This window comes from Arvicola amphibius, chromosome 5, assembly GCF_903992535.2.
Source record: "Arvicola amphibius chromosome 5, mArvAmp1.2, whole genome shotgun sequence".
In the NCBI taxonomy this organism is placed as follows: domain Eukaryota; kingdom Metazoa; phylum Chordata; class Mammalia; order Rodentia; family Cricetidae; genus Arvicola; species Arvicola amphibius.
Window position 1 is genome coordinate 97,302,030 of NC_052051.1, and position 25,928 is coordinate 97,327,957.

Sequence of the window (25,928 nt, forward strand, 5' to 3'; positions counted from 1 at the left end):
AAGGCAATGCCCCATGATTGGGTACAATTAGTATCAGCTGTTCTAGAGAGTGGGTCACAATTAAATTGGAAATGCATGTTCAGACAAGAGGCTAAACTTTTAGAACAGCAGGAAAGAGCAAAGGGAATTGAGATCTCCCTAGATCAAATTCTAGGTGAAGGACTTTTCTCCGATCCTCTGGAACAAGCTAATTATGATGAACACACCTTATCCATATGTACTACAGCAGCCTTAAAGGCTTGGGACAGGGTTCAAGACCCAGGACAGAGACTGTAATCATATATCAGAGTTAAACAGGGTCAGAGAGAACCCTTTAGTGATTTTTTACAAAGGCTAACTAAGCTGTACAAATAGGGATATCTGACCCAGAAGCAAGACTTATAATAATTGAGTCTTTGGCATATGAGAATGCCAATGTGGAGTGTAAAAGGATCCTGGGGCCTTTAAAGATGAGATCAGTGCCCTTGGACTAATGGGTCTTACATACAATGAATGTTGAATCATTTGACTATGGCACTGAAGCATGGGTAGAAGAAGCAATTTCTAATGCAAAAAGGAGGCATCAAGTTACCAAATGTTTTAATTGTGGCAAGATGGGACATATTAAAAGGAATTGCAGACAATGGATTTTCAGAAATAATAATAATAATAATAATAATAATAATAATAACAATAACAATAACAATAATAATAATGCCTCTTCTAGAAATAACAGACGTAGGAGGACTCAGCCTTCAGGTTTATGTAGGAGATGTGGAAAAGGCAGACACTGGACAAATGAGTGCAGATCAACAAGAGATAGACAAGGCAACCTGTTGCCACTGGGAAACTCAATGGGGGGCCTCTCGCAGGCCCCCATGGCGAATGTGGTCCAGTCATTTCCGGTTACTGCTGAGAACATGCCTCGTCAAGAAAATTAGAAAGCTCCATGCCTGCTGTTAAAAGCACAAATGGCCTGAAAGATGAGTTACGTGTATTTTGGCAGACTTTTATAAATGAACAAAGACCAAAGTTAAGAGTGTGTGTAAATGGCGTTTTTATTACTGGCCTACTGGACACAGGTGCGGATGTAAGTATCATTACTCCAGAATCTTGGCATCCGTATTGGCCTCTTCAGGATGTAAATGTTCAGTTCCTGGGAATTGGAACCCTATCTCAAGTAAGGCAGAGCACGAGATGGGTTGAATGCATAGGGCCAGAAGGACAAATAGGAAAATTAAGGCCATATGTAGCCAATATTGCATTGAATTTATGGGGCCGTGACCTGTTGCAGCAATGGAATACCCAAATTAACATTCCTGCTGCTTCTAGAGCCTATATCACCGAGGGAAATATTAAAAGATATTACAGAAGGTGGAAACCGGCTGTTCGGGCTGTACAAGAATGCAAAGCAATTGATGGCCCTTCAGAGATACGAACAGCACTGCCTCTAAAATGGTTGACTGAGAAACCAATATGGACAAAGCAATGGCCTTTAGCTGAGGAAAAGTTGCATGCTTTAGAACAGCTGGTACAAGAGCAATTAGATGCTCGACATATAGAAGAATCTACCAGCCCTTGGAATTCTCCTGTATTTGTTGTTAAGAAAAAATCTGGTAAGTGGAGAATGGTGAGAGATCTCAGGGCTATCAATAAGGTTATTCAACCTATGGGCTCTCTGCAATCTGGAATTCCTCTGCCATCTTTATTACCAAAAGGATGGCCTCTCATAGTTATTGATTTAAAGGATTGTTTCTTCACTATACCTTTACAAGAAAAAGACAGAGAAAAGTTTGCCTTCACAGTGCCTACTTATAATAACTCTCAACCTACAAGGAGATACCAGTGGACCGTCCTCCCACAGGGCATGTTGAACTCTCCCACCCTGTGCCAATATTTTGTAAATCAACCATTGCAAATAATACGCAAGCAATTTCCCAAGTCTATAATTTATCATTACATGGATGATATTCTGTTATCTGATTCAAAGATGGCTACTTTAGAAAGACTGTTTGAAGAAGTAAAAATACTTTTACCTAAATATGGATTGCAGATTGCTCCTGAAAAAATTCAGAGAGGAGATTCTGTTAATTATCTAGGTTATAAAATAGGTTTGCAAAAAATTAAGACACAAAAAGCACAAATTAGGAGAGATCAGTTACGGACTCTCAATGACTTTCAAAGGTTGTTAGGAGACATTTCCAGCTTACGACCAGCTGTTGGCATATCACCTGATATGATAATTCATTTAAATAAAACCTTGGATGGTGAAAAAGACTTAAACAGTCCCAGAGAATTAACAGCTGAAGCAGAAAAGGAGCTGAGAATGATTGAGGAGAAATTACAAGAGACACATGTGGACAGGGTGAATCCAGAGCTCAGTTGTATTCTCGTCATATTGCCTTCCAAAATTTCTCCTACAGGAATTTTAATGCAGAGAGATGATATTATCTTAGAATGGATCTTTTTACCACATAAACCAAGTAAGAAAATAAAAACTTATGTGGAAAAAGTCTCTGAATTAATTATAAAAGGCAAATTGAGACTTCGTCAACTAGCAGGCATAGACCCAGCAGAAATTATAGTGCCTTTCACTGCTGATGAACTAAAAAAGTTGTGGGAAGATAACGAACCATGGCAAAGAGCTTGCGCTAATTTTTTGGGAGAAATCAATAACAACTATCTGAAAAACAAGAGGCTTAACTTTATAAAGAGAACTTCTTGGATTCTCCCTCGAATCATCCGTGATGTTCCAATAACTGGAGCACGTACATTTTATACTGATGCTAATAAATCAGGGAAAGCAGGTTACAAATCAGAAGATTTGAGTAAGGTGGAACAAAGCCCTTATGATTCTGTCCAGAAGGCAGAATTATATGCCATTCTTATGGTGGTAAGGGATTTTAAAGAACCGCTTAATATAGTTACTGATTCACAATATGCAGAAAGAGTAATCTTACATATTGAAACTGCTGAATTTATACCTGATGATACAGAACTAACCTCATTGTTTATCCAGGTACAAGACATGATCAGGAACAGGCTTTGCCCTATGTATATAACACACATCCAATCCCATACTGGTCTGCCAGGTCCTCTAGCACAAGGTAATGCAGAAATTGATCAATTGTTGATTGGTAGTGTGCTGCAGGCCTCTGAATTTCATAAAAAACATCATGTCAATAGCAAAGGCTTGAAGAAAGAGTTTTCTATTACATGGCAACAAGCTAAGGAAATTGTAAAGAAATGCCCTACTTGCTCTTTTTATAACCAAACACCACTGCCTGCAGGGGCTAATCCAAAGGGCACTCAAAGGAATGAAATCTGGCAGATGGATGTGTTTCACTTTGCAGAATTTGGCAAATTAAAATATGTACACCACACCAGTGACACTTATTCAGGTTTTCAATGGGCAACTGCTTTAAGCTCAGAAAAAGCTGATTCAGTAATCACTCATTTATTAGAAGTTATGGCCATCATGGGTATACCTACACAAATAAAGACAGATAATGGTCCAGCTTATGTCTCTAGGAAAATGAAACAGTTTTTTGCTTATTACAATATTAAACATGTTACAGGTATACCATACAATCCAACAGGTCAAGCAGTCATAGAAAGATCAAATAGAACTATAAAGGATATGTTAAACAAACAGAAAGGGGTGGAAAATACCCCTAGAAATAGGTTACATAGTGCTTTATTAACCTTGAATTTTCTCAACGCTAATGAGAAGGGGACAACGGCTGCAGAAAGACATTGGATAATGGAAAAGTCTGCTGAATTAAATCAACCAGTTTATTTCAAGGATGTGCTGACCTCGCAATGGAAGCCAGGAGATGTGCTGCGTTGGGGAAGGGGTTTTGCTCTTGTCTCCACAGGAGAGGAAAAATTGTGGATACCGTCAAAATTAATAAAGGTTCGGGTTGAAGAGAAGAAGCCCCTTGGAAAAGAAAAATAATTCATTCACAAGGATGATGATCATACTGATGGTAAGAAAAGCATATAGGTTGGGGGCAGGGTTCTTTTCTTATCTCCACAGGAAACCACTCATCTTCAAAGAACTTAAGGGACCCTGGATATTTAAATACTGATGCATGGACACTAGTTACAACCTAATATGGATCAACACAGAACCTGAATATGTTTAGTAAGTATAAAACATTTTTTTACATATATACTGTGCTTTTATTTATATGTATATAGAGCTGGTTTTGGAGTTGGACTATGGCTCAGTCCTTCTTCAATTCCAAGCCTGTTTATAAGAGATATCTCACAGTTTCTGTCTCAGGTCAGGAGCCATGAAATGGGACAGAATAATAATAGTAATAATAATAATGATGATGATGATGATGATGATGATGATGATGATACTTGATAAACTTTCTTTGCCTTTCCTCATATCTGTGTCTGTCTTTATTATACCTTCCATCGAATATATATGTCTGTATATGTCTTTGTAGATAATGTTTACCTTTCCTGTAACAAACAACAAATTTTCCTTCAGTAATCTTTGAAGTTTCCAGGATGAAGATGGGGCCCCACAACATCAATTTCACCTGGTTACTATGACGTCATGTTTTTAATAGCACTAAAATTAGACCTTTTTTTGTTTTTTTTTTGGTACCAACTACACAAGACAGTTTCAAATGGTGTACAATTTTGACAACACTCTGGCTGGACCTCCTCAAAACACTCAGAGGCTAGTTACAATTTCCTCGACCAAATGTTATTTTGGGAATTTTACCATCATTTGCTTTCACGGGACCCCCTGAGAAGAACGTTGCCCCCATGTCAGCTGGAAGCAATCTTAGAGGATGACGCCCCCTTTCCCAACAGAGTTTGCCCTCTGGTTTAGGGACATCATTTAGTAGTTGGTATAGGGTTGAGGGGATGGGGGAGGTATTATATGGACTCAAGGGTGTTTATAAAAAAAAAGGGGGGGGGAATTACCTGGTTTGATGGGATGATTGGTATTTGTGAATTATTGTTATTAGAAAATTGCATTGGTGTTGATTCTTGTATATTGAACATTGTATGTGAGTATGCTTCTACCTCTATTGTATGAGAGTATGCTTCTACCTCTGTTTAAAACAATTGTTATATTGAGATATTTATCATATTGCAATGTACATTTCTACCTCTGATATTATTTGTATAATGACATTGTTTACGTTTGGGGATATTGTCCTCATTTATTGCACAGTTGTTTTTCAGGTTTTTTTTAGATACATAGAAATTATATTTAGTATAGATAGTATAATCTCCGACCTCTTTGAAGAGCTGTAGAACATGGCCTTTAATCTAACCTAGAGTTTGGTACTTATGAGACACAATCACTCCTGGCAACACCACTCTACTCCCGAGAGAATGTTGAGCACCAAAGACACTCCACTGGGAGCTTGTCTTCTTCTTGGCAGAAGTGGCCTTTAGGCAAAGAAAAAGCCCATACCTCGACCACTGACAGAGTTTCAGAGTATCCGTAAATGGATAAAAACAGGATTATCTTATCTTGCCAAGACAGGGTTAGACAGTTCTACAAAAAGTTCCTTGCCTTTGAAAAATGTTATGTCAGTTGTGTTAGGCCTTAGCCAAAGTTGGTTGCCTCAACATTGCAAAACGAAACTTTGGGTGACTGCCCAGGTAGTTAGTTGTCTCTGTAATTTGTTGCACATTTTGGAAGTTTCTTGTTTGTACTTCCTGGTTGCTTAAGTAATATTACTTCCCTTCTCAGATCTTTGATGGGGTTGAAGATTAGATAATTGTAGTTACCCTCTACATTATTTAGACTCCTTGAAATAGAATGCTTAGTAAAACTTTTGTTATATGTTTCTTCTTAATATTGTTTGTTGTTTGTAATTTTATATTTATTATTTGTTCCTATTGAATATAGTTGTATTTGGTTTGGTTCTGTCTTATTTAGACAAAAGGGGGAGATGAAGGGGAAGCCTAGCCAAAAACCTTGTTTTGTAAGGTGTGTCCCCCTTGGTCTAAAGGCGTGTCCCCCTTAGGCCAATATTGACTTATAAAATCTTGCGGGCCTGTGGCCCACCTGCTCTTTGTTTTTCCTGCGCTCCTCGCTGGAACCTTGGATTTGTAAGTTCCCTTTCCTTTCCTTTATTAAAACTGAATTATATATATTAAAGCTTGTCTGGTGAATCATAACTGCCGATCAACCACGCACCTTCATCGAAGATCTTTTCCAAATAAGTATTTTAAATTTTTTTAGTTAGTTTCTGTGACACAATGATCCATTCCAAGATGATATCTTCCATTTGCATTAAAATTCCTGTAGGGAAATATGACCAGAATGCAGTTTAAGCTTCAGATCCACATGATCCACATTTACATTCTGTAATTCCTCTTCCTCCAAAGCCAATTCACTCTCAGATTCTCCTAATAATAACCTGGGACTACTTAAGTCCTTGTCACAATCTAAGTTTTGTTTCAACTAATCAGCTCATTAGGTTTTAATTCAATTGTGGACTGTAGATTGGAAATGTCTCCTAGCAATCTTTGAAAATCATTAAGTGTCTGCAGTCATGTCCACTTCCAATATCCAGGAGGATAACTATATATTTTCCCTTGGGTTCACCTTCCTATGTAGCTTCTCTAGGATCATGAAATATAGGCTCAATTCTATGGCTAGAATCCACTAATGAGTAAGTACACACCATATTCATCTTTTTGGGTCTGGGTTACCTCACTCAGGATGGTATTTTCTATTTCCATCCACTTGCATGCCAAATGAAAGATGCCTTTTTTTTTTTACCACAGAGTAGTACTCTAGTGCATATATATTCCATACTTTCTTTTTCCATTCTTCCATTGAGGGGCATCTAGGTTATTCCCAGGTTCTGGCTATTACAAATAATGCTGCTATGAACATAGCTGAACAAATGCTTTTGTAGTATGATTGGGCATCTCTTGGGTATATTCCCGGGAGTGGTATTGCTGGATCCTGGGGTAGATTGATCCCTAATTTCCTGAGAAACTACCACACTGATTTCCAAAGTAGTTGCACAAGTTTGCAATCCCACCAGCAATGGATGAGTGTTCCCCTTACTACACATTCTCTCCAGCAAAGGCTATCATTGGTGTTTTTGATTTTAGCCATTCTGACAGGTGTAAGATGGTATCTCAAAGTTGTTTTGATTTGTATTTCCCTGATTGCTAAGGAGGTTGAGCATGACCTTAAGTGTCTTTTGGCCATTTGAACTTCTTCAGTTGAGAATTCTCTGTTCAGATCAGTATCCCATTTTTAAATGGGTTAATTAGCATTTTAAGGTCTAGTTTCTTGAGCTCTTTATATATTTTGGAGATCAGACATTTGTCTGTTGCGGGGTTGGTGAAGATCTTCTCCCAATCAGTAGGTTGCCTTTTTATCTTATTGACAGTATCCTTTGCTTTACTGAAGCTTCTTCTCAGTTTTAGGAGGTCCCATTCATTCAATGTTGCCCTTATTGTCTGTGATACTGGGATTATATGTAGGAAATGGTCTCCTGTGCCTATATGTTGTTTTCCCACCTTCTCTTCTATCAGGTTCACTGTGTTCAGATTGATATTGAGATCTTTAATCCATCTGGACTTGAGTTTTGTGCATGGTGATAGATATGGATCTATTTTGATTCTGCTACATGTTGACATCCAGTTCTGCCAGCACCATTTGTTAATGATGCTTTCTTTCTTCCATTGTATACTTTTAGCTCCTTTGTCAAAAATCAGGTGTTCATAGGTTTGCGGGTTAATATCTGGGTCTTCCGTTCAATTCCATTGGTCGACTTCTCTGTTTTTATGCCAATACCAAGCTGATTTCATTACTGTAGCTCTGTAATAGAGTTTGAAGTCAGGGATGGTAACGCCTCTAGATGTTCCTTTATTGTATAGGATTGTTTTGGCTATCCTGGGCTTTTTGTTTTTCCATATAAAGTTGATTATTGTTCTCTCAAGGTCTGTGAAGAATTTTGTTGGGATTTTAATGGGGATTGTGTTGAATTTATAGATTGTCTTTGGTAGAATTGCCATTTTTACTATGTTGATCCTACCCATCCAAGAGCAAGGGAGATCCTTCCATTTTCTGTTGTCCTCTTCAATTTCTTTCTTCAAAGACTTAAAGTTCTTGTCAAATAAATCTTCCACTTCCTTGGTTAGAGTTACCCCAAGATCCTTCATGATATTTGTGGCTATCATAAAAGGTGAAGTTTCTCTGAATTCCCTCTCTGCTTCTCTGTCCTTTGATTATAGGAGGGCTACTGATTTTTTTGAGTTGATCTTGTAACCTGCCACTTCACTGAAGTTATTTATCAGCTGTAGGAGTTCTTTGGTAGAGGTTTGGGGGTCACTAATGTACACTATCATATCATTTGCAAATAATGAATGTTTGACTTTTTCCTTTCCAATTTGAATCCCCTTGATCTCCTGGTGTTGTCTTATTGCTATTGCTAGAACTTCAAGAACTATGTTGAAGAAATATGGTGAGAGTGGACAGCCTTGTCTTTTTCCTGATTTTAGTGGAATGGCTTTGAGTTTCTTTCCATTTAATTTGATATTAGCTGTTGGCTTGCTATATATTGCTTTTATTATATTTAGGTATGATCCTTGTATTCCTCACCTCTCCAAAACCTTTATCATAAAGGGGCGTTGAACTTTGTCAAATGCTTTTTCTGCATCTAATGAAATGATCATATGGGAGAACCTTCCACTGATATTTCTTAGACGTCTGAGAATTATTATAAGTAGGAACTGTGAAGGCAAATTTTTCTGTCTTTTCTCATAAAGGTATAGCAAATAAACAAAAATTTAAATCAATAACTACAAGAGGTCATCCTTTAGGTAATAGAGAAAGCAAAAGATTGCCAGAGTATAGAGAGACCATTGGCTGAATTACCTTATTAACAGTTCTTAAATCTGTTATAATTGTCTACTTTCAAGATTTCTTTTTAACAACACATAGAAGGGAATTCCAAGGGAAAGTTGATTCTTCAATATGCTGAGCATTTAACTGCTCCTGTACCAGCTGTTCTAAGGCCTGCAGTTTTTCTGTTGTTAAGTGTCATTGTGCAAATCACACAGATTTGTCTATAGACCATTTAAAGGTAGGGCTATTGGTGTCCTTGAAAGATCAGTAACTCTGGTGCTATGTTCTTGTATGACCTGTGTGTTTAGAGGCTGTTCTTTATAATACCTTCTAATATTTTCTCCAGAAACATGTACTAATGGATGGTTTGTTACTGAGACTGGAGAAATGTTAATGTGAATATTCCACTGCTGTAACAAATCACATCCCCAGATATTTATTGCTATATTAACCACATATGGCTTTAATTTACTTGTCTTACCTTCTGGCTCTATGCATTTGACCTATCTTGCCCTCTGTTTTATGTGAGGTAAAGTTGTGATCCCTAAAAGCTGAACATTTCTTCCTAGAAGAGGCAAATTTGGATGCCAAGATTCTGCTTCAATTATTGTTACATATGCACCTGTGTCTAAAATGCCTTCAATGACATCATCATTTATTCATATTTTTAATTTTGGTTTTTGTTCATTTATAGAAGTTTGCCAAAATATTCATTTTTAGTTTCTCCTGAATTTCTTATTTTTTTTATAGCTTTTTTATCATCAGGAGCAGAATGGTTTCTTATTTTAGGCATTGGGTTCTTTAATTGCTCTAAGGAGTTTCCTTCATGGTTACACGAAATGACTGAACTGAATTTGTCTCGAGAACCTGGAAAGAGCAAAGTGTGACCTTTACTGTCATTATTTCCTTACATCATTGATCCAATGCCTGCCTTTGTCACACCTTCTGCATAATCCAGAAGAGAGAGCCATCATACTTAGAAAAAAACATTGTTTCTAGGAATACCCTGTTTACAGTCCCTTTTTAAATGACCATGTTTGCCATATTTGAAACACTTGACATTTCAGTTTTTCTTCAAACCTCTGAAAATCACCTCTCCTATCCATTCATCATCATAGTTATGAGGTTCAATATTGATTGTATCTCAGGTCTATTCCTCCAAGCGTGCTAATCTTGCCTTCAAAGGACTAATTACACTTTTCAATTGTACAATGGAATTTTTAAAAGCCAGAGATTCAGTTATTATTTTCTTGCTTCTTTTTGGTATCATTCAATTTACTGCTGAAATCAGAAAATTTATGAGACCTTCCTTTAGGCTCTGTATAACTTCAGTAAATGACTTAATTTTCTTTCCTAGTTCTCCAATTGTGTCCCAAGAATTCAACGCTGCTGTGTGGCATAAATTAAGAACATGGTCATTATGTACATCAGTATTATCTCCCTCTCGAAGAAGTTGGTCTTGGAAAATTACAGTACCTCTAGCCTTACTTCATTGTTCAATGATCCTAGCCTCTTCTTTCAACCAGGACTTCCATTGTAATTGAGGACCAAACTTCAAGACCACTTTAACCAAGTCTTTCCAGTCTCTAGAGATAATATTATTTCAAGTTGATCACAACTTTAAATCTGCTTCACAAAAGGTGAACACATGCCAAATGAGACTATCAGTTCCTTGAATCTCCTTAAGTATAATATTTCCATAGGAGTCCATTTAACTCTTGCACAGCCTTGGGGATGTCTATCATTTGTCAGTTCCTGTAAGGTGACTGGATAAATTAAAGTTGGTTGTTTGAAAACCTTAGTCTGTTCTTCTTTCCTTATAATGCAATGTTGAAATTGGTTCTACATTGATTTCCTCTGTCTGGAGCTGAATATCTCTATAATCTGTTTTGTTATGTTTTTTTTAAAGGATGTACCTTAGCACTCATATTAACCAACTTTATTAGTGAAAAAACAAAAAAATGATAAGTCTGATAATGGTTAGAATTGACATTATGCAAGTCCCATCAAAATTATTTATCCTCATTTAGTTGTTCCATTTTCAAACTGTTCAGCACATTATCATTCAGAGACCTAAATGTGTCCATAGTAATAACGTTTCCATTTTTAATATGGAAAAACTTCACTCTTTTAACTAACTCTTCCCTTTACGAAATCCCAATTGGCAGTGAACTGTGAGGCGTAGCATATCTGAGCAGAGAGGACAAGCAGTGAACAGTCTGAGTGAGGACAGCTGCAGCTACTAGGATGCATCTCATGCAAGTGACAGTCTGAGGAGAGAGAATGTAGGGTAAGCCCACAGTCCATGGTGGAGAGAGAGAGATAGAGATAGAGAGAGAGAGAGGGAGATAGATAGATAGATAGAGAGAGAGAGAGAGAGAAGCCTGCTGTCTAAAAAGTGCACAGATGATTGAATGAAAAAAATTGGAAATTCTTCTACCTCAAGACCCAGCCATACCATTTCTGATCATATAATCAAAGGATGCCTACACCCCCAAAGCACACTAGCTCAATTATGCTCATAGCATATTTATTCATAATTGAAACTGGAAACAATCTGGATGTCCCCTAATTGAAGACTGGATAAAGAAAGTGTCGTCTATTTGCATTAAAGAATATTACTCATGTGTTAGAAACAATGACCTCAGAAAGTTTGCAGGCAAATGGATGGAACTAGAAAAGATCATCCTGCATGATATAACCAAGAGGCAGAAAGACAAACATGACATGTACTTACTCATCAGTGAATATTAGCCATAAAATAAAGGAAAACCACGCAACAAACCACAGGTCCAAAGAAACTAAGTAACAATGGGGCTTAAGTTGGGAAATGCATGAATCTTATATGAAGGGAAAAGAGCATAGACTTTGCCAGTGGAAGTAGGGACTGGAATGGGGAATGGTGATGGGAACAGGAGGGATCTGGTGAGGGGAGGATGAAAGAAAGAGCATTGAAAGAGATGCCTTGAATCTGATAGCATCTCTGGGATGAGCTAGAAACCCAAAACATACTCTTCAGGAACAGGGCACAGAGACATAACATGACACAGCGATATAACATGACACATGAATAGGCAAAAAAGTCAATGAAGTGATCCTTAATGATTTCTGTGATACTCATAGAACAATATCTGGTCCATATGTCATGAGAGAGGTTTCACAGAACAAATAAGAGCAACAGATACAGAAAACTACAGCCAAAAATCAGACCAAGTTCAGGGAATCATGCAGAAAAAAATGGAAGAAAGATTGTAGGGCCCAGTGGCATAAAGAGCACCATAAGAAAACTCACAGAACCAACAAACCTGTGTTGATAGTAACTCACAGAGATTGAATAGACAATAAGGCATCTTGCATGGCACTGACATAGGCCCTCTGCATATATGTTACACTTGTTAACTTGGTGTTCATGTGAGATTCCTTGCAGTGAGATGAGGGGTTGTCTCTAACTCTGATGAGTATTTTGGGAACTCATTACTTTTATAGGATTGCCTCATTCAGTCTTAAAAGAAGAGGAGGTGCCTAGTCTCACTGCAACTTGATACACCATGACTGGCTGATATACATAGGAGGCCTAAACTTTTCTGAAGACAAACAAAGGATGAAAAGTCGATGGTGTGTATTGGAAGTGGAGGAGAGGGACTGGGAACAAGGGAAAATAGAGAATCTTTGATTGGGATGTAAAAACAAAAATAAACCAAAAGGACAAATTTGAAATGTATTTTAAATGTTTCTTTTGATATTTAATAACATAATTCTTCATCATATTTTATAAATGGCTAAAACTGACACTAAGTAACATCATTTTAATTGTTGATAACTATCATTCAAGAGAATATGCACAGTCATTATCCTTTTTCAATCAAATGACTTCATTAGGGAATAAAGGGACTATTTCAAACTTCAGAAATGACATCTACAATATTTATTGTAAAAAGAAAGTTAAAAAAAAGACCAAGCTAAGTTTGAAGAAAAAGATAGAACAAAGCATGGTAGTTCTTCATCATCCATCATCAGCCAAATTTTAAAATATTAAGGGAAGTTATGCAAAGTAGCTGAGATTAATTTTTGCTAATTGACTAAAGTCACAACGCTAAGTGTTGCTTTCAGTTGTGATGCCAATGCCATTTGCAAGGTTAATTACTATGTTCCTTCACAGCCCCGAGTTATTTCTCATGCTCTGGCAGAGAAGTGAGAACAGATGGATCAGAATAACATCTGGCTCAGGTGAGGGGCAAGTCTACAGATGACTTCCTTGAATGATTTCCTGCAGTATCACAGGAAGTAATTAGAAACATGTAGGTGACAAAAATAAACAACTTGATAATACAAATATGAGCAGAGTGGCCTTGTCACCTTCTAGACAGAAATGCATAATCAGCATGCAACAATGCTGGAGAAACTTCTGTATCAGCAGAAATATTTTAAGATATTTTTACTTGATTAATCAATAAATTATTATTGTCTTACTTTCCAACTCTCTCCCAAGATTATATGTGAAGGTACATTGAATTAAAACATTTTTATGTAAAATTACTCTTCAAGATTATAATTTTCTTGATCCTTAGAATGAGATAAATTATACTATATGAAATTTAAACTAATAAAGATGTATCTATGATTAAAAGGGATATGGTAACAAAACAGTGGTAAGGAACAAGAATTAATAAGTTGAAACAATTGTATTCACCTTTTCATCTACACTATTTTAATACAATATTGAGGAGTGCTTCAATTAATAATTAGACTATGAAAAAATTCTAAATGAACATTGTATTAAAAATGATAATAATGACTACCAGGAACTAAAGCCATAATCAACAAATTTTATTTGTTGTTATACTTTAAAGAATGTTATCACTATTTTGTTATGAATCTGAGGAACTTGATCTCAAGTATTTTAGTATTCTATGCTTGTTCCAGCTGCTGGACATAATGTTTAAATTCTCTGATAATAAACAACTATGTGATTTCTAGGTCACAAAATCTGCTCACACAATGCAAGGAAGAAATACAAAACCAAGTGACATACACAATCTCACAGAAGAGAAAATTTTCAGAAATGCCTGGCACATGCCCATCCTTAGTCCTGGAGGGAACTCTTTCTGCTGTCTGTTGACACATTGGAGTTTTTCTTGCAATACTAATTATAGAGATATAGATGAGAATTACCTCTTGGAGAAGTAGACCAGAGATGAACCCTTTAGCTTGATTTTCTTTTTTTTGCATCATAAAATGGTATTGCTGCTGCTTTTTCAAGATGAAAACTGCTCTGCACATAGGGATTGTAATCATGGCTATTGTCATGACTGGGATTCAGCTAGGCATATTCTGTATCTTCTTATTCTATTTTTGTTCTGTTCTATTCATGGTGTATTCATTTTTTAGTGATGATCTGGAGAACTATAGTTTGTACTCTCAGAGTTGGTTTTATTTTTGTACCATCAAATATATGAAATGTATTGGGAAATGTGATTATTTAAACTGTATTTTTCTTTTGTTTTATAGAAGACATTTCAATCATAACCTCTTTTCAGCTCATCAGTATACATGACTCTAGGGAAAAAATGTTTCATTAGTCTTCCATAGAGAATACTTCAACATAGTGAAACATAAGTCATGGTTTCTGTAGCAAAGTAAGGTATTTAGATCACTGAAACCTATCTTCTCCCGATTCACTGACAGTGCCAAAAGCAATATAGTGGCATATAGTTTGATGTAGATTATTTTTACTCCTTTTACTGAGTTATTGTTCATAAATTATATAATTCACCAACTTAATGAATAAAACTCAGTAGGTATTTCATTATTCATGGAATATATGGATATAACTAAAATATATATTAGTAGAAATCTAAAACTGTATGAAAATAGTTTTTAAAAAATCATTCTAAGTGACATAAACCGGACTCAGAAAATAAATATGGTATTTATTCACTTATAAGTGGATATTAGCTTTTAAGTAAATGATAATCAACCTACAATACACATACCCAGAAAGGTTAGGTAAAGAGGAAGGTTCTATGGAGGACAGATGTATCTTCTTGGGAAGGAAAATAATAAATTTTGTTAGTGGACTGGAAGCAAGTGGAGCTAGGAGAGGAATCAGTGGAGCAGGTAGAATGCTGGGAAAGACAGAGCTGGAGGACACGTGGGTGATGTTGCAGGAACCTAGTGCTGTAAAAGCTTTCTGGAATATATGTGGGTGACTCCAATGAGGACTCTTCATCTTAGAGGATAAGAAGTCAGAACTGGGCATATTTTGTAGCTGGGTAAGGTTCCCAGTTGTATGAAAAAGGTACATTCTATTGAATTGCTGAAAAAAATGGGTCCCATGGAGGTCCCTAAAGAGTCTAGCCTAGGCCCCAGTCACTGAGCCCCCGCCGAGGACTCAGCAGCCTCCCCCTCAAGCCCCCTCTCGCTATTCACAACCTCCACTCTTTCGACCCCTTTGCTGATGCACGTAAGGGTGATGACCTGCTTCCTGCTGGCACTGAGGATTATAAGATTTCATATAAGAATTCAACAGAGAAATGGCAGGAAGACCCTTACTACTGTCCAAGGGATCACTGATGATTACGATAAAAAGAAACTAGTGAAGTCGTTTAAGAAGAAATTTGCCTGCAATGGTGCTGTAATTGAGCATCCAGAATATGGAGAAGTAATTCAGCTACAGGGTGACCAGCGCAAGAACATATGCCAGTTCCTAATAGAGACTGGACTGGCTAAGGACGATCAGCTGATGGGTCATGGGTTTTAAGTGCTTGTGACTCTGAAGCTTAAGTGAGTATTTCCTTGCAATGAGTAGAATTTCTCTCCTGTCCCTTGTCACAAGTTTAAAAACCTCCCAGCTTGTATAATGTAACCATTTGGGGTCCGCTTTTAACTTGGACTAGTGTAACTCCTTCATGCAATAAACTGAAAAGAGCCAAAAAAAAAAAAAAAGAGAGAGTCTAGCCTAATGCTAGGACAGTGGGAAGATTTTCAAATCTGATAGTGTTGTCTTATTGCCAAAGGCATACATGGATCTTTTTGCCTTAAATTTAAGTCTCTTTCCTGAGGGAAAGTACTGTTCAGGTTATGTAAATAGAAACCTGAGAACTAATCCAGCCACAAAACTCTTGACCTACAATTTGTCCTGCCTACAAAATGTGTCCAGGCTATGGTGGCGCAGAACTTGAAGAGGCGATCGACCAATATCTGGTTTAACTCTTGGCACATGTCATGAGAGGGAGACCATTCTGCATTGCTTGGATGGCCATGAACCAGAGGCTAGATATCCCAGTGATCCCAGCTAGAAACAAATGTAAGTGGAAGAAAATTAATGAAATTATTCCTAATACTGTTATGCTATACTCATAGATCAGTTGGTGCTTGTCTCATCATCATCAGAGATGTTTCCTCTGGCAGCAGATGTGAGTGGATGCAGAGACCCAGAGTCAAACACTATTCAGAGAGAGAGAGAGTCTAAGTTCGAGGTCTCCACTGAGTCCCTCCCCTTGAAGCTTGGTGAATACTGTGGAAGAGAAGGGAAAAGATTGTAGGAATCAGAGGGGATGGAGGACACCAAAACAAGAGTGGACAAGACAACATAATAAAAGGAAAATGTCTGAAGAGCAGGCAAATGTGACAGACACACCCACTCCCACTGTTAGAATTTCACAAGAACACTAAACTAATACTCAGAATATATACACAGGGGACTGGCTAAGACCCATACAGGCCCTGTGCTTGCTGTTTCAGTTTCTGTGAGAACATATGAGCCTTGCTTGGTTGATTCAGTGAACTTTTGTCTTATCTTATAGTATCTTGTTTTGCCATGTGTGGTTATCGTCTCTTGAGGCCTGCTTTTTTCCTAAGGGAAGCAGAGGGAGAATATACAGGGGAGGTGGAGATAGTTGGGAGGAGTTGAGGGGTGAGAAACTGTGGTCAGGATATATTTTGGCGGGGCGGTGGTAGCGCACGCTTTTAATTCCAGCACTCGGGAGGCAGAGGCAGGTGGATCTCTGAGTTCGAGGCCAGCCTGGTCTACAAGAGCTAGTTCCAGGACAGGCTCTAGAAACTACAGGGAAACCCTGTCTCGAAAAACCAAAAAAAAAGAAAGGTTGTATTTTATAAGAGAAAACTGCATTTTTTCCATATTAAAAACTTGAAAAATATTTGCCATACTTCTTCTTTATCAAATGAATATCATTTAATTTGATTCCTTGTATTCCACATATATAAATTTTTGTGTAAAATCTTGTTGGCTTTGAAGTGGGTAAAATAAAATATCTCTGTGGACGAAAAATAAAAAGTAAATAAGTAAACAAATAAAAGAAAAAACCAACATCATTAAGGTACACACTCTACTTTTTTTTGAGATGGAGGTTATGTAGTTTACTTTTATTCTTAACAATCATTACTGACAAAGAAAAGAATCTGGCCCATATCTATGAAACAACTATTTTTAGACGAATAAATCAATGAACTATCAATACATGGATGAGGAAATGTTGATTAAATTGTCATGGAAGAATCAGTAAAATTTCAACTTAAATTTTATTTTAAAAAATAAGTTGTTTCATAAGTTCATTGCCACACTGTTCATAATGAATAAGCTGTAGGCTCACCCAGCAACTTGCATAAACACAAAATAAAAATATGTCAAAAATATCTCTTTTACATAGAGAAATTGTACAGTACAGAGGACTCTCCAGCCCTCTACACCCTACTTTTTAGTAAAACAAAGAATTAGCCCTGGAAAATCTTTCTCTGTACTCAGCAAAATTGGAAAATGTAAGAGAAATGAACAATTCTCTAGATAGATACCATATACCAAATTAAATTAAGACAAACTGAACAATTTAAATACACCTATAAACTGGAAAGAAATAGAAGCTGATATCAAAAACCTCCCAAACAAAAAAAGCCCAGGGCCAGATGGTTTTAGTGCAAACTTCTACCAGACCTTTCAATAAGAGCTAATACCTGTAGTCTTCAAAGTGTTCCATATAATAGAAACAGAAGGAATATTGCCAAACCCTTTTGATGAGGCTGCACTTACCCTGATTCCAAAAGCACACAAATATTCAACCAAGAAAGAGAATTACAGACCAATCTAACCCATGAACATGGATGCAAAAATACTCAATAAAATACTGAAAAACTGAATCCAAGAACACATCAAAAAACTCATCCACCATGATCAAGTTGGCTTCAGCCCAGAGATACAGGGATGGTTCAACATACGAAAACCTATTACTGTAATCCACCAATAAATAAACTGAAAGAAACAAAAACATATGATCATCTCATTAGATGCTAGAAAAACATTTGACAAAATCCAACCCCCTTTATCATAAAGGTCTTGGAGAGATCAGGGATACAAGGAACATATCTAAACATAATAAAAGCAATACACAGCAAGTCAACAGCCAACTTCAAATTAAATAAAGAGAAACTCAAAGTGATATTACATCAAAATCAGGAACAAGAAAAGACTTAAACACAGTTCTTGAATATAGTTATTGCTATAGCAATAAGACAACAAAAGAAGATCTGTGGATTCAATTTGGAAAACAAGAAGTCAAACTTCCATTATTTGTAATATAGATAATATAATATAATATAGATAATACTATAGTATATGTATAAGTGACCCAAAAAACTCTACTAGGGAACTTCTACAGCTGATAAATAACTTCAGTAATGTGGCAGAATACAAAATCAACTCAAAATAAATCAGTAGTCCTCCTATATAAAAATGATAAAGAATCTGAGAAAGAAATCAGAGAAACATCACCCTTCACAATAGCCTCAAATAACATAAAATATTTTGGGGTAACACTAACCAAAGAGTAAAAGATTTATTCGACAAAAACATAAAGTCTTTGAAGAAAGAAATTGAAGCAGATACCAGAAAATGGAAAGGTCTCCCAATGCTCTTGGATAGGTAGGATCTACATAGTAAAAATGGCAATCCTACAAAAGCACTCTATAGATTCATTGCAATTCCCATGAAAATCCCAACTAATTCCTCACAGACCTTGAAGAACCCTGCTCAACTTCATATGGAAAAATAAAAAAACCGAGGATAGCCAAAAAAAAATAAAAACCCTGTACAATAAACGAACTTATGGTGTCACCATCCCTGACACCAAGCTCTATTACAGAGCTACAATAATGAAAATAGCTTGGTACTAGCATAAAAACAGGAAGGCTGACCAATAGAATCAAATCAAAGACCCAGATATTGATCCACACACCTATGAACACCTAATTTTTGACAAAGAAACGAAAATTATACAAAGAAAAAAAGAAAGCAACTTCAAAAAATGGTGCTGCCATAACTAGATGTCAAAATGTAGAAGAATGAAAAGAAATCCATATCTATCCCCATGAATAAAACTCAAGTCCAAATGGATTAAAGACCTTAATATAAATCCAGCCACAATGAACTTGAAAAGAACTTGAAAGAAGAGAAAGTAGGAAGTACCCCTCAGTGCATGGGCATAGAAGACCACTTCCTAAATATAACCCCAGTAGCACAGACACTGAGAGCAATAATAAATAAATGGGACCTCCTGATACTGAGAAGCTTCTGTAAAACAAAGGACATAGTTAATAAAACAAAAAGGCAGCCTATTGAATGGTAAAAAAATCTTTACCAACCGCATATCAAACAAAGGACTGATCTCAAAAAATACACAAAGAACTCAAGAAAGTAGACATAATAATTCTAAATAACCCAATTAAAAATGCAGTACAGAACTAAACAGAATTCTCAGCAGAAGAATCTCAAGTGGCTGAAAGACAATTAAGGAAATGGTCAACATCCTTAGCCATCAGGGAAATGCAAATCATCTCTGAGATACCAATCTTACATCTGTCAGAATGGCTAAGATAGAAAACACCAACGAGAGCTGATACTGGAGAGGAGGTGGAGTAAGGGGAACACTCATACATTGCTGGTGGGAATGCAAATTTGCACAATCACTTAGGAAATTAGTATGGCCGTTTCTCAGAAAATCTGGAAACAACCTACCTCAGGATCCAGTAATACCACTCTTGGACATATAGCCAAAAGATGCTCAAACATACTACAAAGACATTTGTTCACCTGCATTTATAACAGCATTATTTGTAACAGCCAGAACCAGAAAACAACCTAGATGCCCCTCAGTCGAAGAATGGATAAAGAAAATGTGGCACATTACAGTACTACTCAGTGGTTCAAAAAAAGTAATGATGTCTTGAATTTTGCATGCAAATAAATGGAACTAGGAAACACTATCCTGAGTGAGGTAATCCAGATCCAAAAAGATGAATATGGTATGTACTCATTCATAAACTATAAACAAAGGATATTGAGCCTATCGTTCATGATCCTAGAGAAGCTAAGTAATAAGGTAAACCCTAAGAAAAACAAATACAGATCAACCTGGAAAGCTGAATTAGACAATATGGCTTGACAAAATTGGGAGCACAGGAGTGGAGGGAAAAGGGAAGATAGAAGGGAAAGAGGAGGGGAGAAAGGGAGCGGTGAGGAGAATTTGAGGGAATGGGATAGCTAAGATGGATGAAGGACAAAGATGAAGGCAAAGAAAGTGATATCTTGATCGAAGGAGCCATTATGGGGTTAGCAAGAAACCTGGCTATAGGAAAATTCCTATGAATCCACAAGGATGACCCCAGCTAAGATCCTAAGCAATAGAGGAGAAGGTGCCCAAACTTGCCTTACCCTGTAGTCAGACTGATGAATTTCTTAAATATAACCATAGAACCTTGGCAGAGACCCACATCAGAGCACTGGACTGAGCTCCCAAAGTCCAGTTGAAGAGTGGAAGAATGAGAATGTGAGCAAAGAGGTCAAGACCATGATGAGTTAACCCACTGAAACAGTTTATCTGAGCTAATGGGAGTTCACCAACACCAGCTGAACTGGGAAGGAACAAGCATAGGACTAAGCTAGACCCCCTGAATGTGGTTGACAGTTGTATTGTTTGGCAGACTGTGGGGTCACTGGTAGTGGCACCAGAATTTATTCCTACTGCATGTACTGTTTTTTTTGAAACCTAGTCTCTTTGGATGGATACCTTGCTTAGCCTATAATGAGGGCCTTAGACCTTCCCCAAAGCAGTGTGCCTTACCCTCTCTGAGGAGGTGGAGTGGGAAGATATGTGGAGGGAATGGGAGAAGAGGAGGGAGTAGGAACTTGGATTGGTATTTATAATAAAAAAGAAAGTTTGTTTTCTTTTATAAAAATAAAATTTTTATATTTATATAGTCATATATGAATATATCATATAGCCATATATTCATATATCCATATATAAATATACCATATATCAATATATGAATATATCCATAAATGAAGACAGGAAACATAATTTCTTTGGTCACTGTCATTCCACTATGCATGATAATCTCAATGTGGATTCACACTTCAACAAATGTAAGTTATCAGACTTTTTGTTGTTTTTACTATTAATTAAGTTGCTATCACCATTCTGCTGTTCTTTCTTGTAAAAGTCACTGTATAAATCATTTAGGAAAATAGGAATATAATTGCTGCATTATACTGTAGACCATGTTACTTTACAATAAGATAGCAAGCTCTGATCCCAAGTCTCCAGACTGTTTTATATTTTACCACTAACCAATGTGAGACCTTCCCACTCTCCATTTTCCCCAACTTGGTTGCATTAGGTCATTTGAGCCATCACCACACTGCCATATCTTTATTTTATTTCTGTTTGAAATTTAATATTATGTAATGGCACAATAGTAACTATCTTAGTATGTGCTAATTTTTCTTCAAGGCATTTTGTTTGTGAACTATCTACTAAGAAACTCTTCCTTGTTTATTTAAACTGTTTGTTAATTGGTTTGCTATGATTGGAATTTAGGAGTTTTCTACATATTTTGTGTATGTCCTCTAGCAGTCATGTATTTTGTAAATACTTTTCTCCTATCCCATGTTTTTTTTTTCATTTTTTCCCCTTCATTTCTCATTGTCTTTTAAAGAAGTGACACCCATAAACATCTCATCACCATGACTGCCCAAATATGAGCTGAACAAGGAAATTCCAAAATGGACAGAGAAAAACCTACTCAGCCTTAACCCTACGAAAAGAATTACAGGACGCTGAGGAAATCTGGGGAGAGGAGATGTGGTCCTGCTCAGTGAAGAGAATACCTTTTGGTTGTCCAGTGTCAAATGGTCAGCCCTGAAAAACATGCATAAAAATAAAATTATATGGACTGAACCTGAGAAGGTTATATTTAGGAACACAGCACACATATTAGGGTTATCCATATTTATATTTGTGGATATATGTATGTATATATGTTTATACATATATATGTGGATAATAATTAATGAAATAAGAGGTCAAGAATTTGAAAAAGATTGGAAAGTGGTATATAGGAGGGTTTGGAAGAAGGAAAGAAAAAAAGGGGGATGTTGCAATTATTTTATAATGCCAATAAAAAGGAACAAGATATTTTTAATTTTGATAAAAATATAACCTATGTAGGTAGGTTTTCTTCATGCAATAATATCTTACAGCTGTACCACACAGCTCAAATCAATCAAATAGTAGCAATATCCAACATATCTTTTCAAAACTTGAGTATCTATGCAGGTATTGCATTTTGAGAAAGTTCCATATACACTACTTTTTACACATATTACTTTACTGTCCCATTAATGTCAGGGTTTGCCTGTTTTAAATGTCCAACTGCAGAGTCCACGTGTGGAATACAGATTTTCTACAGCATTGACTCAGATGTGAGAGACAAAGTCAGTAAAGGCCTGACAGGTCTTAACAAGCAGAACTAGATTCGGATTCTAGAGCATATTTTACCTCCTAAGCCACACCAGGAAAGGAATTAGCACGTTTGAAAGAATCCAAAGCACTAAAAGGACGGTGGTATTTTCTGTAGTTTTCTATAAATTTGGGATAGGAGCCCATCAGAAGGACAACTGGTGAAGATTTTCTTCCACTCATAGGTTTCATGCTCTACTAACAGTTTACTTTCCTGGACTAAACTATTTTTATTATTTTTTCACACAATTTATTTTGAAGACGTTTCCCCAAACTCCTCCCCAAACCTATTCACTTTGGTATTAAGTTCCATGTTGTCTTTCTGTCTATATGGGAGATTAGTTCCTCTGCTTTTGAAATTCTGTTCAGAGAGTTCTTGTTTACCCAGATGTCTGGACGATGGACTACCTGTGTTTTGTGCTAGTGTTTCAATATTTTTAGATTTTACATCAAGGTCTTTGATCCGTTATCATTTTTTTTGAAAAGTTAAAATATGTGAATATAGCTTCATCCTTTTGCGGGTGGATATCCAGTTTTACCAGCAGCATTTGTTGACCAGTTTATATTTTCCTAGCTATGTATTTTTTGCCTACTTTTACAAAATTGGATTAGCAGAGCTTCGTCCACTTATTTCCATGTCCTCTATTTTATTTCATTGTTCTTCCTACCAGCTCTTATTCCAGTATCATAGATTAGTATTTTAATTTGGAGTCAGGTTTATGTTGCATCAACTGTGTTCTTTCTCCTTGGTCTTGCTTTGATTATTGGTGAAATTTCGTGACTCCACATGAATGTTTGGATAGTTTTTCTTCATCTGTACAATATGGCATTGGAATGTTAATAAGTGTGGCAGTTTGAATGTAATTACCCCTACAAGCTCATAGAAAGAGGCACTTCTAGAAGGGGTGGCTTTGTTGGAGTAGACATGGTCTTGTTGGAGGAAGTGTGTCACTGTGAAGGTGGGCTTTGAGGTCTCAAATATTCTCAGGGCACATACAGTATCTTAGTTCACAGCTTGTCACCTGTGGATGAAAGATTTGGCTTCTTCTTTACTCCCAGATCTTTCTTTAGCACCATGTCTGCCTGCATGTTGTTATGTCCCACCATGATGATAATGGACTAAATCTCTGAAAATAAAAGCCACCCAATTTAATGTTTTCCTTTTATAAGAGTTGCCATGATCATGGTGTCCCTTTTTAGCAACAGAAACCCTAAAGGAGACAAGAAGTATTGCATTAATACTGTTGGTTAATTTTTAATGAAGCCATTTCTGCAATATTAATTCTACCAGTTCAATAGAATTGCACCTCAGACATGTAGTATGATATTTGATTTTCCTTTTCAGTGTCTTGACATCTTGGTGTGAATGTCTTTCTATTATTTGTTTATCTATATTCTACAGTACTGTATTTTGAGAGATAATGTGAATTGAATATTTTTCTAAATTCTTTGTGAGAGGATATTGTTTCAAGATACTGTTTTTATGTTGATCTTGTATCCTGCAATATTATCCAGTATTTACTAGATCTAAGAACTTTCCAATAAATTCTATGGGGCCCAAGAATAGAATTATTTCATCTTCAAACAGCAATAATTTGACATTTCCCTTTCTTTTTTTTGTGTTCTTATTTTTTTTCCTCATTTTTTTATTCAAGATTTCCATCTCCTCCCCCTTCCCTCCCCTCCCTTCCACCCATACCCCCACTCCACCCCTCTCCAAAGACAAAGAGCCATCAGGGTTCCCTTCACTATGTTAAGTCCAAGGTCCTCCCAGCTCCCCCTAAGTCCAGGAAGGTGAGCAACCAAACTGACAAGGCTCACAGTGAGCCCGTCCATGCTGTAGAGTTCATGTTCATTGCCATTGTCCTTGGTTTCTCAGTCCTCCTCCACCGTCAGCCACATTCAGAGTCCGGTTTGGTCCCCTGTTCCATCAGTCCCATTCCGACTGGACTTGGTCTCCCGTTAGATCTGTTCCACCGTCTCAATGGGTAAAAGCACTCCTCGCGGTCCTGGCTTCCTTGCTCATGATCTCCCTCCTTTTGCTCCTCATCAGGACCTTGAGAGCTCAGTCTGGTGCTCCTATGTGGGGCTCTGTCATTTTCTCCATCCAATGCCAGGTGAAGGTTCTATGGTGATATGCAAGATATTCATGAGTATGACAATAGGATCTGGACATTTCTGGCACCCTCTCCTCAGCTGCCCTAGGAACTAGCTGGGGTCGTCTTCCTGGAAACCTGGGAACCCCTCTAGAGTCAAGTCTCTGCCAACCCTAGAATGGCTCCCTTAACTAAGATATATAATTCCTTATTCCCCTATCCACCCTTCCTATACCCCAACCATCCTATTCCCCCAAGCTCTTCCCATCCTCCACTTCACCCTTTTCTCTCCCCATCCCCCATCCCCCCATCCCACCCCACCCCCATGTTCCCATTTTTTGTCCGGCAATCTTGTCTACTTCCAATAACCAGGAGGATAACTAAATGTTTTTCTTTGGGTTCACCTTCTTATATAGCTTCTCTAGGAATTTTTACGAATTATAGGCTAGATGTCATTTATTTATGGCTAGAAACCAAGTCCGAATGGCCAAAAGACACTTAAGGGCATGCTCAACCTCCTTAGCAATCAGGGAAATGCAAATCAAAACAACGCTGAGATACCATCTTACACCTGTCAGATTGGCTAAAATCAAAAACACCAATGATAGCCTTTGCTGGAGAGGATGTGGAGTAAGGGGTACACTCATCCATTGCTGGTGGGAATGCAAACTTGTGCAACCGCTTTGGAAAGCAGTGTGGAGGTTTCTCAGGAAATTTGGGATCAACCTACCCCAGGACCCAGCAATCCCACTATTGGGAATTTACCCAAGAGATGCCCAATCATATTTCAAAAGCATCTGTTCAACTATGTTTATAGCAGCATTATTTGTAATAGCCAGAACCTGGAAACAACCTAGATGCCCTTCAGTGGAAGAATGGATGAAGAAACTGTGGAATATATACATGCTAGAATACTACTCAGTGGTAAAAAACAATGACATCTTGAATTTTGCATGCAAATGGATGGAAATAGAAAACACCATCCTGAGCGAGGTAACCCAGGCCCAAAAAGAGGAACATGGGATGTACTCACTCATAATTTCCCTTTCATTTTGCATATTCTTTATGTCTTTTTTTTCTGTAGTTTAGACTTCAGAAGACCTGGAGAAAGCTAGCACTCTTGGTTCCTCTCAATTTTAATGAAAATGCTTTCTCTTTGGCATGATTCTATCTGTTATATGTTGTCTT

General features: G+C 37.1%; 1 pseudogene; it reads left to right on the forward strand.

The window, feature by feature from the left end:
* LOC119815301 overlaps positions 1-15,593 on the forward strand; it is a 32,727-nt pseudogene extending 17,134 nt beyond the window's left edge.
* The last annotated feature ends 10,335 nt before the right edge of the window (positions 15,594-25,928 follow it).